Source organism: Narcine bancroftii, chromosome 7, assembly GCF_036971445.1.
Source record: "Narcine bancroftii isolate sNarBan1 chromosome 7, sNarBan1.hap1, whole genome shotgun sequence".
Classification (NCBI taxonomy): Eukaryota; Metazoa; Chordata; class Chondrichthyes; order Torpediniformes; family Narcinidae; genus Narcine; species Narcine bancroftii.
The window spans coordinates 62,632,378-62,650,410 of record NC_091475.1 but is presented as its reverse complement, the minus strand read 5'-3'; the positions used below and the strand labels follow the sequence as shown (position 1 = coordinate 62,650,410).

Here is an 18,033-nt window from a genome sequence, read left to right as displayed (position 1 = left end):
ACTGACAAGAAGAACTCATTCAATAACTCCCCATCTCATTCGGCTCCGCACACAGTTGTCCGCTCTGATTCTCTAGTGGACCAATTCTATCCTTCACTCTCCTTTTGCTATTCACATATTTGTAAAAACCCTTTGGATTTACTTTCACCCTGTTCACTATAGCCACCTTGTACCTTCTTTTCGCTTTCCTAATTTCTTTCTTAAGCTTCTTTTTCCAATCCATGTATTTTCCAAGCATCTTGTCCATACTTTGCTTCCTGTTTTTAATGTAGGCCTCCCTTTTACCTTGAATCATCTTCCTAATCTCCCTTGAAAACCACGGTTCTTTCGAACTTTTGCCCCTGCCTTTTATCCAAACAGGAACATAAAGATTCTGCACCCTCAAAATCTCACCTTTAAATGACCTCCAATTCTCCTCTACCTCCTTTACTAAAAACAAATCAGCCCGAAACACTCCTTGCAAATCCTTTCTTATTTCTTCAAATCTGCCCCCTCACTCAAAAACCTTAATCGTCAGACCAGACGATTCTATAATTATATTGAAACCAATGGTATCATGATCACTGGATCTGAAGTGCTCCTGAACAAACACCTCAGTCACCTGTCCTACCTCATTCCCCAACAGTAGATCCAACAATGCCCCTTCTCTAGTGGGTACCTCAATATATTGCTGCAAAAAACTGTCCTGCACACATTTTACAAATTCTAATCCATCCAGCCCTTTCACTGAATGCATCTTCCAATCTAAATTAGGAAAATTAAAATCCCCCACAACCCTGTGCTTATTACAAATCTCAGCTATTTCCTTGCACATTTGCTTCTCTATTTTTCACTCCCCACTAGGTGGTCTATAATATACCCCTATATAACTTTCCTTTTCCATTTTTTAATTCCACCCACACCGCCTCCCTTGATGAGCCCTCCTATGCATCAGCATCGCTGTAATATTTTCCCTGACAAAACAACGCCACCCACCCCTCCCCACTAAACCCCACCCCCCAATTCTATCAGACCTGAAACAGCGAAAATGAAAATAATTGGTGAAGGCAGGCCAGTGGATATTGTTTTCCTGGACATTAGTAAGACATCTTACAAAATCTCTACAGTAGTTGGATCCAGAACAATGAGGCACATGGGAAACAGTTTCCCTGTTATATACATAGTATCAAGTGAATTGCATGAGTCAAGCACCTTCTGACTTCAAATATAAATTTTAAATTTAGACATAGAGCATGGTAACAGGCCTTTTCAGCCATAAGCCTGTGCCACCCAATTACACCCAAATGATCTACAACCCCAGATACGCTTTGAGAGGGAGGAAACCAGAGCCCCTGGAGCAAATCCATACAGACACAGGGAGAACGTTCAAACTCCTTACAGATAATGTCAGATTCGAAGCCCTGTCCCGACTGCTGTAACAGCTTTGCACTAATCGCTATGCGAGATCTGGGAAGGCAGATGTGACATGACTTTCATTTAATTATTTCACAGGTTGCATATTTCCAAGACACAAAGGTTCCTTTGAAATTTTTGAAAGGCATAATGAGGCACAAATAAAGGCCAGTACTTTATTTCCCCCTTGCCCATTTTGAAATTCAATGAAAACATCAATGCTTATCACCATTCTTTTAGTCTTCAAGCATTTCGATAAATCTCTTTTGAACATTACAAATGAATCTGTCTCACCTTTCCTTTCGGATTCTGCATTCAAAATGTCAAAAGAAGTCAGAAAATAGTCAAAAAATGACCTACTTCTTCTGCCACATACATTATACCATATCTTCTGATTATCAACCCTATGCCACTGAAAACAAACTCTCCTGGGTGTCAACATCTCTGAGGATCTGTCCTGGAGTCTCCATGTTGATGCAATCACAAAGAAGATACGCCAGTGGCTATACTTTGTGAGGTGGCTGAGGAGATTCGGTATGTCACCAAAGGCTCCAGTGAACTTCTACAGGTGTACCGTGGAGAGCATTCTGGCTGGTTGCATCCCTGCCTGGTACGGAGACGCCAACTCTCAGGCTAAGAAAAAACTTCAGAGGGTTGTTAACTCAACCTGCGACATCACAGGCACCAGACTTCACTCCATCGAGGACATCTGCATCAGGCGGTGTCTTAATAAAGCAGCCTCTATCCTCAAAGACTCCCACTACCCAGGCCAAGCCCACTTCACTCTGCTACCATCAGGAAAAAGGTACAGGAGCCTAAAGACGAGCACTCAACGGCACAAGGACAGCTTCTTCCCTGCTGCCATCAGATTCCTGAATGATCAATGAACCAAAGACACTGCCTTACTTTTCGTGCACTATTTTTATTTTTTATAATGTGGTAAAATGTTTATAATATGAATGTTTCCACTGTGATGCTGCCGCAAAACACTGAATTTCATGAATTGTTCAGGACAATAAACTCTGACTCTGATTCCTTTACTTATCCTAACTATTCATAACTTGGTGCACTCATTATTCACTTTCTCAACTTGAACAAACTTCTTTTTCTCCAGATCCATATAAATTAATTCCTTGGTATTATTCTAGTCCTTTCTGAAGTGTTTCCCCACAACTTAATATGAATGTTCCAGCTAAGATGATGTGTAAAGGTTCAGCATAACTAACTTTTTCTTTCCATACTAACAAACTCAGAATCTCATTAAACAAAGAAGTCTGCAGATGCTGGGGTCAGGTGCAATATACAAACATGCTGGAGAAACTCAGCGGGTCACACAGCATCCTAAAGGGTAACCAACGTTTCACATCTGGGCTCTTTGTTAGGCAAAAATCTGGCACTACATCTCCTTGGTTAACTTCAGGCATAAAGATAGTTTACTCCTTCTTAATAAGCTCTACTCTTAAAATAATAAGTACTATTGCTCTTCAATACAGTGGAACCATCCATGAATTGAGCCCATCACTATCCTTAATTATCTAATTTAAATGGTTAATTATTTTGTTAAAACTACTCTTTATGAAATCTGAAATTGACAGTAGATTCTGAATCTATAGTTTCACTGACCAAGTAAAATTAAATTGTTTTTTAATTGACAAGAGATGTGACACAAGATTGAGCTCTCTGGTGATCATGAAATTTAATATATAACCACTTTGGTCATTTTATTAACAAGTATTCTCAATTTTCCCTGAGACTTTCAAAAGATGTGTGTGCAAACTTCCTCCTTGCCTCCCCCTACAACACTACAATTGAGCTCACAATTCATTGTTACGGTCCGAGCCTTTATGAAACTGTACGGTATCTCATCTTAGACTGCTCCACATTTGTTCCATCGAATGCATTCCTTACCACTCACTCTTGTTGTCGTTTGTATTTTTCTCTGTTCTTTCCTGTTCTCCTTCCTGGTGATGTTTGCCAAGTCATATTAAACCATTCCCCCCCCCCCCCCCCCCCTGACGGTATCAATCCTGGATTTGTTGAGGGTCAATGTGCCCACTTTGGACAAGTTACCCCTGGCTAAGAATAGGTCCCAATACTCCATGTGCATTATTTCTCCAGCTTCACATTAACTCATCCTATACTCACTAGCACTTGGCTCTAGGAATAACTGTTTCCGTTGATGATGTGCTTTTTGACTTCCTCCCAGGCTCCTCAAGTTCTGATTGTAGGACCTGGAATAATACAAAGAAATGCTCAACTTGTTGATATGGTAACCAGAACAGTTATATACTAAAGCTTGTAGTCACCAGTGAGCGTACATTTATAAATGATCTCCTGAGTTCATTTGGATTAGCAAGTGAAATTATTTCAAGAATAAATAGTTAATCCCAGAATTTATTAAGGCTGTTTTCACAAAATGACAAAACATTTAAACAGGATTAAACAAATTAATTTATATAGGTGAAGATGCAACCAATTCTGAAGATTAAAAGCACTTTTAAAAAGTTAAATACATAAGGAATAAGCATGAATATGCCTAAAGTTTAAAGATGGGCAAAGACACAGACTAAAACAAGATGGCTAACTGGTTATAATGGAAAGATATATCAAACAATTGGTCTGCATGACATTTTCATACTTAGATGAATGTTTCCTTCTTTTTTTTATCTACCTGTCTAATTTATTTTCAAGAAACTATTAAGTAATGATGTAGCTACAAACTGTTACATCCTACTCTTACCAGGAAGTTATAGCTGCTGAGAATCTGTAGGTTTACACATTGAAACATTAAAAATGACTGTCACAGCACCATCTACAGGCAGAGCAGATGCAAGCAACTCACACTAAGAATCAAAGTAATCTCTCTCTCTCTCATACATACACACACACACCTACTTACTTTAAATATGCAAGATAAATTACCTTCAAGTTTTTCAAAGTTTCCCTGATATTGCAAAATCTGGTCACTGGGTCCAAAAATATGTCTCATGCTGTCCAAAAATATTTCTCAGTTGTCATTGAGTTGTACAGTAACCTAATGAGTTGAAATAAAGATTTAAAAAGTTTTATTAACAACACAATTCAATATAATCATTAATTGCCTTTATGTATGTTAACTTCCACAATTGGGCTTCTTTCAACTCAAAAGTGTTTTAAGACCGTTTAATTTTATTAGACAAAAAATGAATTCAGTTAAATATATAGATTTTAAGCATGAGCAACCTTCAGAACTTTATGGAACACAATCCATGCATGATTAGCCATTGACAAAGTTTTGTAACAAATCTGTCACAAAACTACTCCATAAAGTTGAAAAACTCACAAATAGTAATTGAAAAGCAAAAGAAAACTACAGATACTGAGAATCTGAAAATAAACAGAAATATTGCACATCAGGCATCATTTGTGGAGAGAAATAAAGTAATTGCTTCTGAACAGAATTTAAAGTTTATAGTTTATCATAAAGTAATTGACTTGAAACTCTAATCGACACTTGTTGAGTGTTTCCACCATTCCATGTTCTTGTCCAGATATTTTAAAACCTTCTTTTATTTTGCTTATAGGAATGTAAACATCTAATGGAGAAACAATGACGGAGACAAAAGATATTTCAGATACTTCAAGGTCATTTTTAATAGAATTAGAGTCCCAATTATCAAATGTAAGCAAGTGTTACAATATTTCTCTTCTACTTGCCCTGTCATCTGGGCAAAAGATAGTTCACACTATGTTGTTCCATACTGTGATAGGATGATCTATATGTCAAGTTTATTGTCAGCTGATTGTGCAGTACAACCTGACGAAACAGCGTTCTCCGGTCCTCGGTGCAAAAACATGCAGACACACAACCAGACATTACACATATACAGACACACAATACATATGCAGGATAAGTATTACCTGTATATCTATAAAAAACAAGTAAATAAATATTGTTTTGCACAAGTGAGTTAGTGTGAGCAGTTCCTTTGGTTGTTCAGTATTCCCACTGTCCATGGGAATAAGCTGTTCCTCAGCCTGGTGGTTCTGGTTCAGATACTCCTGTATCTCTTCTTATGATTTATAGTTTCAAGGAAAGTTTTCCAAATGAAGTTAGTTAAGAAGGTGCAGTCTTTAGGTGTAAATTTTGAGATAGTCAAATCGATTGAACATTGGCTGAAAGGGAGAGGCCAGAGAGTGGTAGTGGATAATTGTCTGTCAGGTTGGAGGCCCATTGTTGTTCGTTATATACATTAATGATCTAGATGATGAGGTGGTAAATTGGATTAGTAAATATGCAGACGATACTAAGATAGGTGGAATAGTGGATAATGAAGAAGGTTTTCAAGGATTGCAGAGGGATTTGGGCTGCTTAGAAAGTGGGCTGAAAAATGGCAGATGGAATTTAATGCTGATAAGTGTAAGGTGCTTCATTTTGGTAAGAAGAATCAGAATAGGACATACGTGGTAAATGGGAGAGCATTGATGAATACAGAAGAGCAGAAAGATTTAGGAGTAACGGTACATCGTTCCCTGAAGGTAGAAACTCACGTGAATAGGGTGGTGAAGAAGGCTTTTAGTATGCTGGCCTTTATCAATCATTGCATGGAATATAGGAGTTGGGAGGTGATGTTGAGACTGTATAAGACGTTGGTGCGGCCTAATTTGGAGTTCTGTGTGCAGTTCTGGTCGCCTAATTATAGGAAGGATATAAACAGAGTGGAGAGAGTGCAGAGAAGGTTTACCAGAATGTTACCTGGGTTGAAGCATCTAGAGTATAGGGAGAGATTGGACAGATTAGGTCTTTATTCTTTGGAGCGTAGAAGGTTGAGAGGGGATTTGATAGAAGTATTTAAGATTATGAAAGGGATAGACAGAGTGGATGTGGATAGACTATTTCGTTAAGAGAAGGAAAGATTAAAACAAGAGGACATGAGTTAAGAATTAAGGGGCAGAGGTTTAGAGGTAACATGAGGGAGAACTTCTTTACTCAGAGAGTGGTAGACGTGTGGAATGAGCTTCCGGGAGAAATAGTGGCGGCGGAGTCAATTGTATTATTTAAGAAAAGGTTGGACAGGTATATGGATGAGAAGAAGATGGAGGGTTATGGGCATTGTGCAGGGAGGTGGGACTAGAGAGGGGTGTTTGGTTCGGTGCGGACTAGAAGGGCCTAATGGCCTGTTTCCGTGCTGTAAATTGTTATGTTATGTTAAGCACTTACCAACTTACCCTGTGTATTTTGTGATCAGCAATGAATAAGCAACACTCAAGTAGACTTTTCTACTGAAACAAAAAACAGCATTGCCCTACCACAGATAAACACTGCAAGCAAGTATCTTCAACTAATTAGAATGACAAACACTTTAGAACACTTTCTAAAAGCTTTCTTCAGTTCTTGATGTTGTGCTTACCTCCCCCAAAAAACTAAACACTTTCTACCTTGAAACCCTCTATTTTTCTTATCCATATGCCTGTGTAAGAGTCTCTTAAATACTCCTGTCGTTTCAGCTTCCATTACCACCCCTGGCAATGCATTCCAGGCACCCACAATTCTCTATGTAAAAAAAACTTACCCCTGATGTCTCCCCTAAACTTTCTTCCCTTTATTTTGCACAGATGACCTCTGGGAAAAAGGTGCTAGTTTCCACCCTATCTATACCGCTTATAATATTGTAGACCTCTATTAAGTCACCTCTCCTCTCCAAAGAGAAAAGCTCTAGCTCTACTAACCTTGCCTTATAAGACATATTTTCCAATCCAGGCAACATCCTGGTAAATCTCCTCTGCACCCTCTCCATAGCTTCCACATCCTTGTAAGGAGGTGACCAGAACTGAACACAATACTCCAAGTGAGATCTCACCACAGCACACAGAACCTGATTTAGGATCTGGAAATTAGAATTATCAATACACTGTGAGATCATTTGGTGAAAACAAAGTGAAAAAGGAATTCAAAGAGAAACAAAAGAAAAACATATTTCCTGTATTTTTCTCATTTCCATAAATCATCGACATTCCATTTATTGTCAAGGACACAAAATACTCACGAAGTGCATTAACTCTACATTGGAACGACTGGGTGCAGTCTGGACGATTGTTTAATTGAGCACCTTTGCTTTGCCCGCTGCAGTAACAAGGACTGCTCAGTAGCCAGCCATTTCAATTTCACACTATTTTCACACCCACATGTCTATGCACTGCTAAACTGAGACTACCTGCAAATTGGAAGAACACCTTGGCACTCTCTTAGCAAATGGCATCAAGATTGACCTCTAATTTCTCTTAACTCCCTTCCCCACATCTTGCTCTTTCCCTATTCCTGTCTCCTTTCCTCCAGTTCCCCAGCTCCTTCCTTGACTTATCAGAGAACGACCCTCTGCCTCTAACATTCCTCAGCTTTTTTCTATTCTACCCTCCCACCCTTATCTACCTATGACCTCTTCCTTACTTGTTAGCATGTTCTCCTTTCTCTGCTCCTTCCTCCATTCCTCCTTCCCCTATCCCCTACCTTTTAATTCAGGCATCTGCCTGTTTTTGCTTATACCTGATAATGGACTTGGGCCTGAAACACTGGTTGGCCTTTTATTTCCCAAGGATGCTGCGTGACCTGCTGAGTTTCTCCAGCATGTTTGGCTGTCACACAAATATCTCTCCAATGTTTACTCTTTGAAGGCACATAACGAGTTATTATTAAGACACTATTGTTAACAACACAAGATAGAGAAGCAATACAGAAACCTTTCAAAGTGTCTGTAGATCCAGCTACCTCTCCTGTGGCCCTCTGTAGCACAGCCACCTGTCCTGTCTGGGAGTGGATCCAAGGCATTCAAGTTACATCTCCATGATCCCTGATTCCAAACCCCACCCCACCTCCTACCTCTTGCAAATGATGAGGAAGCCATCAGAGCTTGAGGGTCTGTGGGAGTCCTGGCCCTGAGACAAGCTGGTCTCCAGCAACTTTGATTTCAGGGCTCCAAGGTGGAGCTTAGTCTGCTATTGTGTCTTCCTACACTGTGAGGTCTTCTGCCAGGCTACTTCTCCTCCTCCTCAGTGGGTGCATGCATTCTTCTCCTCCAGTGGCCTGTTACTTCCTCAAAGCACGCAACACTTTTAAGTCTCAGCTGCTGAACGTGGGCTCTGCCATCTTGGACCTGGACCTCCAAGGATCTCCTTCATAAAAATCACTGCTGGCTCTGTTCTACAGGAAGTTAAATGAATACAGGGCTTCAGTGTGGAACTGTTGGGCAGTAGGACCCTGTGGAGGAGCATTGAAAGGTCTCATCCTGGCTTAGCATCAGCACTGCTGTTACCATGGCACCACCATCTTTTTTGATGAAAGGAAACTCCAAACATGGAAGTCATTTTCAGTGTTGTAGAAGTTGTTTAACTACAGTAAAGATGCAGTGTAGGAGCTAAAGGTATGTTGTTTATTCATCTCACTTCCTCCAAATCAAAAGAGTAGCCATGGAAAAGGAGTAGCTAGAGCTGGAAGCAAACATTGGTGCTACTACAGCCAAAGGGAAGGTATTAGGAGCCTCAAATGGATCCGGTGTTTGAAGTAACTTTATTTGAAGTGTCTGATGGTATGGAGTCATATTTTGAGAAAGGACAACAGAAAAGGGTAACACAGTTGCAAGACATGCGAACACATGGACAAATCCTCCCAAAGCACGGGGTTTCTAATCCACAAAGCTCAATAATAACAACTGCAGACGAAGCTGGATCTTAAATCCAATCTCTCACCACAGCTCCCTTGACACTCCATTCAAGCATCAGAAATCTGGGTGAATCATTATCTGTTACAAACAATGGTGAACAGAGCAACGTATTTTCAGTCATGGAAAGGCAAAATGAAATCACTGCATTATTAATCCAGCTACAGTGTCTCTCTTCCATGCCTAAGAAGGAGATTCAAGTCTTTCATGGTGACCTACTTCAGTACCAAGCATTCCTTAAATCTTTTGAACACAGTATTAAAAGCAAGAACAAAACCACCAGAGATTGCCCCTATTATCTGGAGCAGTACACAAGGGACAGCCAAGGGAACTTGTAAGGAGTTGCCTACATGTGGCCTTGGACAGAGGATTCAGGAAGGCGAAGTCTTTACTACAGGAGCATTTTGGCAACGAGCATAAAATTGCTACAGCTTATATGGAGAAGGCTCTTGCACGGTCGCCAATAAAACCGGATGACACAAGGGCTCTAGAAGCATATGGGCTCTTTCTAAGAGGATGTTGTAATGATAGGGAAGATATCAACTACATGCATGAGCTTGACATCATGAGGAAGTTGCCCTACCATATGAGGGATATATGGAGAATTGTGGCCTGTGATTTCCAGAAAAAACACAATCAAAGAGCTACCTTTAAGGATATGGTGGATTTCCTTGAAAGGCAAGTGACGATTGCAACAGATATAGTATTTGGAGATATCAATGACACTCTGACAGTGACCAAAAATGCAAGGAGGTTCAAGTCACAGGCTCATCCAAGAATAAAAGAAAGTATCTTTGCCACCACTGTGACAGTTGCTGATAAAGGAACCAAGGAAGAGGAAAGATTACCTGCTGTGAAGAGCTGTTTGTTCAGTGAGATGGACATGCTTTGGAGATATGCTCACATATGGAAAGAGGGCATATAGTGAGAAAATCGCTTTCCTAAAAGAAAATGGAGTATGTTTTGGCTGTCAGTGTAAAGGACACATCAGCAAAAACTTCAGAAAGCAACTCAGCTGCAACATATGGTGTTTAAAGCATCCCAGAATGCTGCATGTCCACCAAAGAAAGAAGGAACTAGAGAAGGAGCAAGGAGAAACTAAGGAAGCATCTCAAAACAGAGCTGTAGCCTCAGTTCAGACAAGTGATCTTACTGGGGGCTAGTGAAGAATACTGCAAACTCTCAATAGAACCTGTACAAGTTAAGGTCAGGAAGGGGATTGCAACAGTGCATACTTATGCATTTTTTGACCAAGGTAGCACTTCATTAATTTGGGGCTAATGAATAAGATTAATCTTTAGGGAAGAAGGTCAAATATTCTATTGAGAACTATGGGTCATAGGAAGGTCATTGAAACCAGCATTGTTTCAGGCTTAGAGGTCACTGGACTGGACTGCAGCGATTTTTATGATTTCCCAGGCATATACACTCCTGGACCACAGCAGATGGCAGATTTTCTACGAGACAGAGTCGCTCCTGATGAACCTCCCTTCACATATGTTGGAGTTGATTATTTTGGACCCTTTGGAGTAAAGTGTGGAAGGAGTGTCGTGAAGCGCTATGGTGCTATTTTCATCTGTTTAGCTGTAAGAGCAATTCACTTCAAAGTGGCATCACCACTTGACACAGACTCTTTTATCGATGCCCTTTGGTGTTTTATTGCCAGATACGGTCAAGTAAAAGAACTATGAAATGACAATGGCACTAATTTTGTGGGAGGCAATTGAAAGCTGGAATCAGGGTCAAATCCATAATACACAAAGACCACAACTACCGGCCTACCATCATCAATTTCATTTGTTATCACCTCAAAAAACTCAATTAGACTCGTGAATCACAAAGATTCAGTTGGATCTTCCATCCCCCTGCTGGCTCACACCATGGATGTGTATGGGATAGATTAATTAGATCAGGGCGAAAGTTCTCAATTCCACCCTAAATGTGCAAAGTCTTGACGAGGAGCGTCTCCACACAGTTTTATGTGAAGCTGAGGCTATCCGCAGCAGTCGTCAAATCACTAAGGCTTCTACAGATCTAAATGATCTTGAAGAAATTACCCCGAACCACCTTCTGCTCCTTAAGGCTAAGCCATCAATGATACCAGGGCAGTTTCAGAAGGAATGCATATATGCTCGTCGTAGGTGGAGGCAAGTTCAGTATATGCCTGACTTGTTCTGGAAAAGAGGGATTAAAGAATATCTTCCCCAACTGCAGGAACAACAGAAATGATCTAATATCAGACGCAACTTCACACCAGGAGACATCGTGATCATCATGGACGATTCAGCACCTCAAAACTCCTGGCTGACTGAAAAAATTGTCGAGACCATTCTGGACAAAAATGTTCAGATCAGGACTCGCCTTTCTGAACAGACCCATTGACAAAATCTGCCTTCTACGAACTTTGACAAACCCAGAACTGACTTTATTTTGTTGCTGTTTTTTTATGCCTTGCCCCTTGCCCACTACACAGACTTGGTCCAGAGTGATTATAAAGATCACTCTTTTTCAAGGTTTATGTGTTTATGAAGAATGAAGAAAGAAGATCTACATAATATTGGAATATATTGTTTGATTGTTATTTATAATTGTGTAATTATTATTTGAGACATAATTATTAGGGGTTGGTATTGTAGGAGCCAAAGACGTGCTGTTTATTCTTGTCAGTTTGGCTTTGGGCATGGGTGGTGGCCCGGAATCTGGAGGCTGTGTGCACTTCAGTTGTTGGCGCACGCGCAGGGGTTTTGAAAGTCGTTAGCCTACATTGACTTGTATAACGGGATAGAGATGAGGAGGTGAACAGGGCTCTGATATTTTCTATTGATAGTTATCACATACGATAGACATTACCATGTTTCATGGACATTATCACATTCATTATCACGTTTCGTAAAATAACTACGTCATGTGATGAGTCCTTTTGTGTTCATTAATAAACAGTTTAAAAATGCAGCTGGATTTTGTTATGAATTTGTTCTAATGTGTCACAGTTAAGAGTTTACTTAGCCTCAGAACGACTTTTTCATGGTTTAAAAACTCAGTGACACTTCAATGGATCTTTAACTGCTGAGTTTTATAGATACTATTGAGTACATAATACCTCCCATGAGTTCTAACATCAAATCTCTGGCTGAGATACAGAATGTTAACCATATAACCACTTACAGCACAGAATAGGCCAGTTCGGCCCTACTATTCCATACCGTAACAAATCCCCACCCTCCTAGTCCCACTGACCAGCACCCAGTCCATACCCCTCCAGTCCTCTCCTATGCATGTAACTATCCAGTCTTTCCTTAAATGTAACCAATGATCCCGTCTCGACCACGTCTGTCGGAAGCTCATTCCACATGCCCACCACCCTTTGCGTAAAGAAATTTCCCCTCATGTTCCCCTTATAATTTTCCCCCTTCAATCTTAAACCATGCCCTCTAGTTTGAATCTCCCCCACTCTTAATTGAAAAAGCCTATCCACGTTTACTCTGTCTGTCCCTTTTAAAATCTTAAATACCTCTATCAAGTCCCCTTTCAATCTTCTACGCTCCAGAGAAAAAAGCCCCAGTCTGCACAACCTTTCCCTGTAACTCAAACCTTGAAATCCTGTCAACATTCTTGTGAACCTTCTCTGCACTCTCTCTATTTTGTTTATATCTTTCCTATAATTTGGTGATCAAAACTGTACACAGTACTCCAAATTTGGGCTCACCAATGCCTTGTACAATTTCATCATAACCTCCCTACTCTTGAATTCAATATTCCGATTTATGAAGGCCAACATTCCAAATGCCTTCTTCACCACACCATCTACCTGAGTATCAGCCTTGAGGGTACTATTTACCACAACTCCTAAATCCCTTTGTTGCTCTGCACATCTCAATAGCCTACCATTTAATGCATATGACCTATTTAGATTTGCCTTTCCAAAATGTAACACCTCATACTTATCTGTATTAAATTCCATCAGCCATTTCTCAGCCCACACCTCCAGCCTTCCTAAATCACCTTTTAATCTACGGTAATCTTCCTCACTGTCCACAACACCACCAATCTTTGTATCATCCGCAAACTTGCTTATCCAATTCTCCACCCCTACTTCCAGATCGTTAATATATATAACAAACAATAGTGGACGCAGCACCAATCCCTGAGGAACTCCACTAGTCACCGGCCTCCAATTGGACAAACAATTTTCTACCACTACTCTCTGACACCTCCCATCCATCCATTGCTGAATCAATTTCACAGCTCCTCATTTATACCTAATGCCTCCACCTTTTTTCCTAACCTCCTGTGGGGAACTTTGTCAAAAGCTTTACTAAAGTCTAAATAGACAACATCCACAGCTTTCCTTTCATCAACCTTTTTTGTAACCCCCTCAAAAAACTCAATCAGGTTTGTCAAGCATGATCTATCCCTGACAAAACCATGCTGATTACTCCCTAGCAATCCCTGTACCTCCAAATATTTCTAAATACCATCCCTCAGAACACTTTCCATCAACTTGCCCACCACAGACTCACGGGCCTATAATTCCCAGGTTTACATTTAGACCCTTTCTTAAACAGCGGAACCACATGCGCCACCCTCCAATCCTTTGGCACTACCCCCGTGGCCAGTGACATCCTAAATATCTCTGTTAATGGCCCCACTATCTGTCCACTAGCCTCCCTGAGTGTCCTTGGGAATATTTTGTCCGGTCCCGGAGATTTATTCACCTTTATCTTTTTCAACACAGCCATCACTACCTCCTCGGTTATCCTTATATGCTTCATGACCTCCCCACTATTTTTCTTTACCTCAACTGATTCAATATTTTTTTCCCTAGTGAATACCGAGGCAAAGAAATCATTCAAAATTTCCCCCATTTCCTCTGACTTCTCACTCAGCCTACCCTCACTATCTAGAAGGGGTCCAATTTTATCCCTCACTAATCTTTTACTTTTAATGTACTTATAGAAACCCTTTGGATTTATTTTTATTCTATCTGCCAAAGCCTCCGTGCCTTTTTTTGGCCTTTCTAATTTCTTTCTTAAGATTCCTTCTACACTCCTTGTAGTCCTCTTTCAATTTCTCATCACCCTGCTGTTTATACCTCTTATACACCTCCCTCTTTCTCCTAACCAAACCTGTGTGGTGACCTTGAGGGACATATGGATCTGAACCCCAAGGTCCCTCTTAAATAACCAACCATTAACCCTGAACTCATCCTTCTAATTGGTTCTTCCAAAATGCATCGCTTCACACTTATCTGGATTAAACTCCATCTGCCACTTTTTTTGCCCAACTCTGCATCTTGTCTATATCCTCTTGTAACCTTCAATAACCTTCAGCTCCATCCACAACTCCTCCAACCGTGTGATCTGCAAACTCACTGACCCATCCTTCCGCCTCTTCATCCAGTTCATTTATAAAAATCACAAAGAGCAGGAGTCCCAGAACAAATCCTTGCGAGACTCTTCTAGTCACTGACCTCCAGGCGGAATACTTTCCTTCCACTACTACTCTCTGATTTGTACTTACAAGCTAATTTTTTATCCACACAGACAAGGTTCCACTGAACTCATGCCCCATGACTTTCTGGATGAGTTTCTCAAGGGGGACCTTGACAAATGCCTTGTTAAATGCCATGTAGACTACACTTACCACCCTACCCTTATCAATTTCTTTGTTACTTCTTAAAATAACTCAATTAGACTCGTGAATCATAACCTTCCCTTTATTAATCCATTTCTCCACATGCTCATAGATCCTCTCCATTAGTTTGCACACCATGGATATAAGTCTCACCAGTCTATAATTCCCAGAATTCTCCCTAATACTTTTTTAAAATAAGGAACCTACATTTTCCATTCTTCACTTCCCCTGCAGCTAAAGAGGATTCAAAGATCATAGGTAGTGCCCCAGCTTCTAGGTTAATTAGGTGTAAATTGGGCAGCGTGGATTTGTGGGCCAAAATGGCCTATTACCGTACTGTATGTCTAAAAGTTTTTAAAATTTAGTTAGGGTGGTAAGGTTAGCATAGTGGTCAGTGCAACTCTGTTACAGCGCCAGCGACCGGGGCTCAAATTCAGTGTTATCTGTCTCCCGTATATGCATGGGTTTTCTCCACCACTGAAAAACATACTGGTGGTTGTAGGCCAATTGAGTGTAAATTGGGAGGCAGAGGCTCATGAGCCAAAAGGGCCTGTTATTGTGTGTAAATTAAAAAAAAATCTTTTCAGCCAGTTGTATAATAATTTCAAAGATCATCAACTTTTGGTTAATATAATCAAAATTCTATTGCTATATTATTTTAAAAATGCACATACATATTACTTATTAATGAACAGCTTATTAAAAGTAGCACAAAACAGCTCACTACAGTTCACAGCAGAAGCTTCAACTGGAAGATGAAAGGATTGTTCAAAATTATTACAGTAAGACCCCCCTGGTATCCGGCATTTATGGGGATAGGTAGATACTGGATTAGTGCATTTTCCAGTTCCTTATGACTTACTCTTATAATGCCTAACTAATACACCTGCAATAAGAATAAACAGTTTAAAAGACAAAAATATTATACTGTACTTAAACTGAATAACCACTTACATGTATATATAAAATTTAAACCCTTTTACTTTATTTTCAGTCACATTATTTGAAAACATCTAACCCTTGCTGCAACTTTAGGTTATCTACAATAACATTCCAAATATTTACCCCCCCTCCCCCAAGTTTAAGATAAAGTCTCTGGCTGGGGCGACTTTTACTAAGCAGGGATAAGGAGACACTTTAAGAGAGTCGCCCCAATGGTGAGTGGCATCAACCAACTCTTTATCCTGGGAGATACTAATGCTGTTTCACATAATTTTATTCAAACAGCTGTTATGAACAAAGCAAGACCAAGGTTGTCCGTTGGCTGAATATCTGCTCACATCATCATCAAATGTTTATGTGTTACTTCAGGAAACATTTACATTTACAATTTCAAACTTGTGTTTTTTTACCTATTATTTTATTCTTATCTATTTGATTTTTAAAAATATACTTTCTTTGATTATTTTTTAACCAGCTGCTTGAGGCTGCCAGTTGTTGAATTCCAGATATTTATTGTACATAAATTATTGTACATTAATTTAGCTTAATTTTCATATCTAGTAGATTTAAGGTGTAGTACCATATTTCTCATATTCAGTACAGCGTTAAGGTACAGTACTATAATTCTCAAATTTGGTGACTGTTAAGGTATAGTTCTATTATTTTCATATTTAGTACAGTTATAGTATAGTACTTTAAATCGTATTCAGTATAGAATGAAGGTGTAGTACTATGATTTTCATATTTAGCACAGAGTTAAGGTATAGTACTATTCTCAGAGAACAATTTCAGATTTTGCAGGCCAGGCAAAATTCCCTCTAATTGGTAATGCAAAAAAATAAACTACACAGTGTGAACATGTAAAAAAGAACTGTAAAGAGATAATGAATGTAAACAAACTGACTTCAATAGAGAATTAAAAAAATCAATGAAGTGCACAAGTCAGAGTCCTTAAATGAGTCCCTGATTGAGTTTGTTGTTGAGAAGTCTGATGGTGGAGGGGAAGCAGCTGTTCCTGAACCTGGTGGTGCTAGTCTTGTGTCACCTACACCTCTTTCCTGATGGCAGCAGCAAGAACAGACTGTGTGCTGGGTGGTGAGGATCATTGATGATTTCTGCTGCTCTCTGATGGCAGCTTTCCCTGTAGATGTTCTCAATAGTGGGGAGGGTTGGGTTTTGCCTGTAATGTCCTGGGCTACCTTTTGGAGGGCTTTACACTCAGGGGTATTGGTTTTTCCAAACCAGACCATGATCCAGCCAGTCAGCACACTTTCTACCACACCTCTGTAAAAAATTGCTGGGGTTTGTGATGTCATACCAAACCTCCACGTGCTTTCTTCATGACACCATTGGTGTGTTGGGCCCAGGATAGGTCCTCCAAGATAGTGACTCCCAAGAAAAATGTGATCACCCTCTCCACCTCTGATCCCCAATGATCACTGGATTGTATACATCTGGCTTTCCTTTCTTGAAGTCAATAATCAGCTCCTTAGTTTTGGTGACATTGAGTGCAAGGTTGCCACTACTGTGGTACCGTCGGTAAATAAGTAGATGATGTTTGTAGGTGCAAAGTGAGTAGGGCAGTGGGCAAAGCTGGTGTGGTGCTCTGGTACTGATGGAGATTGTGGAGAAGTTCTTTCAGATTGTGGACGGGAGGTAAGGAAATCCATGATCCAATTACACAGTGGGGTGTTAAATCCCAGGTCTTGGAGCTTGTTGATCATTTGGAGGGCATAGTGGTTAGTGCAATGTTATTACAGTGCCTGCAACCCAGGGTCCAATCAGGCGCTGTCTGTAATGAGTTTGTACGTGTCCCCATGACCTGCAAGGGTTTCTTCCGGGATTCTGACGTTCCAAAGGTGCTGGTGGTTCATAGGTTAATTGTGTGGCAAGGGTTTTTCAATGGCTGGAATTGTCTTTCATCATGCTGTATTGTTAAAATTTTCAATTTATCAATTTAAATGCGTCATCTTCCTTCTCTAAATTTTAAATGGTGCTGCTCTGCTGAGAGGTGCTTAGTGCTATATCTTTAATTAATCTGCATCATTCTCTCAATTTAGAATTTTCACCACTAAAATGAGATTTCCTACTGTTTTAAATCTGAACTCTTTTCAGATACCATTCATGATATGATCCTAGACTCATTAATTTATCCTCTGAGATAAAGAATTCAGCTTCATCTCTGTCTTACGTGAGCATTTATTTTTAAACAATGACTGTTAGTCTTAGATTCTTTTACAAAAGGGAACATCCTCTCCACATCCATTCAGGACTTTATGTTTCAATCAAGTAATTTCTCACTCTTCTAAACTCCAGCAAGTAGAATCTTGGACCATCCAATCTTTTCTCACTTTGACCATTCTAGATTATT

General features: G+C 40.0%; 1 protein-coding gene across 10 annotated transcripts in view; it reads right to left on the bottom strand.

The window, feature by feature from the left end:
* Positions 1 to 18,033, bottom strand: part of LOC138738967 (zinc finger and BTB domain-containing protein 20-like) — a 462,974-nt gene that overhangs the window by 66,273 nt on the left and 378,668 nt on the right. For all 10 annotated transcript variants that reach the window (XR_011341908.1, XR_011341909.1, XM_069890223.1 and 7 more), the window contains 2 exons: positions 4,315 to 4,426; positions 3,538 to 3,623 (listed from right to left, as the gene is read on the bottom strand). The gene's annotated coding sequence lies outside the window, so the exon portion shown is untranslated. The remainder of the gene's footprint in view (positions 1 to 3,537; positions 3,624 to 4,314; positions 4,427 to 18,033) is intronic.